At 26.3% G+C, this 1,522-nt stretch overlaps 1 long non-coding RNA gene across 1 annotated transcript in view; it reads right to left on the minus strand.

The window, feature by feature from the left end:
* The window catches only part of LOC120769024, a 124,728-nt gene extending 123,206 nt beyond the window's left edge, over positions 1-1,522 (minus strand). Inside the window, exon 1 of the long non-coding RNA XR_005704815.1 lies at positions 1,497-1,522. This is a non-coding gene — a long non-coding RNA (uncharacterized LOC120769024). The remainder of the gene's footprint in view (positions 1-1,496) is intronic.

A 1,522-nucleotide genomic window follows, 5' to 3' on the forward strand; every position in this document is an offset into this window, starting at 1 on the left:
TATATACATATAAATGCTTATGCATTTCTTTCATTTCTACTATATAATAAAAATAAAGGAAAACAATTTTATAATTACTTTTGAAAATATCATAAAAAGCATTATTTAAAAATTAAACGCTCTATAAGGCCAAAAACTTAAAGACAAAGAATTGTTTGTTTTATTTTATTGGTAAAATTTCAATAACACAGAGAACGGTAAAGTATAACAGTCGCTACGAAAAGCCTTGAAGAGGGTCAGAAGGAGGTATTTAATAGAAGTTCACATTTTTTATTGTTAAAGGACCCCAGCTTTGTTAGTTAATGCAAGAAAACTAGGGATTAATCATATACATATTTTGTCCTCATCAGTAATAAATAATCAAAAGAAAAAATTATAATTCAGGGAATGCAAAAATTACTCAGGAAAATTAGCATTTAAAAAGCCTTGAAATTGATAATTTAATTGTTTGTTTGTATGTGCAAGAATATTAAGGATTATTACGGCAAGGTCGCATACCTAGCCGTCATCAAAGGTACTTAAATAATTAAAATAAAATATTAATAATTCAGGGAATGCAAAAATTACTCAGGAAAATTAGCATTTAAAAAGCCTTGAAATTGATAATTTAATTGTTTGTTTGTATGTGCAAGAATATTAAGGATTATTACGGCAAGGTCGCATACCTAGCCGTCATCAAAGGTACTTAAATAATTAAAATAAAATATTAATAATTCTCGGAATGCAAAAATTTTTTAAGCAAGGTATTATTAAAAAACCTTTGAAATTGATAATTTCGCTTTATAACAAGGAAGTATCTTTTTTAAAAGCAGCGAATCAAAACTAAATATCGCTACCTACTGTCCAAAATAATTTAACCAAATTAAACCGATCTACGAAATATACATACATACATATGAACATACATACATAATTATGAACATTACAGCTTTATAGCAAATTTTGGCAGAATCACCCTGTTCTAGCAGCTTATATTTATATTTTTATATATTGCTCTGTTTTGTCTTACATATGTAAGCAGATTATGAAAGTTATTAAAAATTAGGAATAACCATATCTTTTAAAAACTTTATTTGTAGAAATTCTATTTTCAATTTCATTACGAAAATAACAGTTTACATATTTAAACGGAAATATCGCAGCCAACTAAAATTTCTAAACCATCTGAAGACCGGAACCGGACAAATTTCCCAGTAGGAACGAATGGGAAAATAACGAAACTACTAAAAGTCAAGATAAAACGAAATGGAAGGAAATGAAAAAGATACTGAGTCGAGTAAACAGAAGCGAAAAATTTTTGTTCGCACATACATATGTATGTACATATGTGCATACATAGTATGTATTTATATTTATCTCTACCTATCTAAATGTTCTACCTTTAATATACATACATACATATGTATGTATGTACATATTTAAATATATTTTAATTATTTAATGGAAGATAAAAATAATAATAATTTAATTTAAAGTACATGTTCGATATTACTCACCTTTGATAATGTAGTTTAATCGTTGT

Source organism: Bactrocera tryoni, chromosome 2 (assembly GCF_016617805.1).
Source record: "Bactrocera tryoni isolate S06 chromosome 2, CSIRO_BtryS06_freeze2, whole genome shotgun sequence".
Classification (NCBI taxonomy): Eukaryota; Metazoa; Arthropoda; class Insecta; order Diptera; family Tephritidae; genus Bactrocera; species Bactrocera tryoni.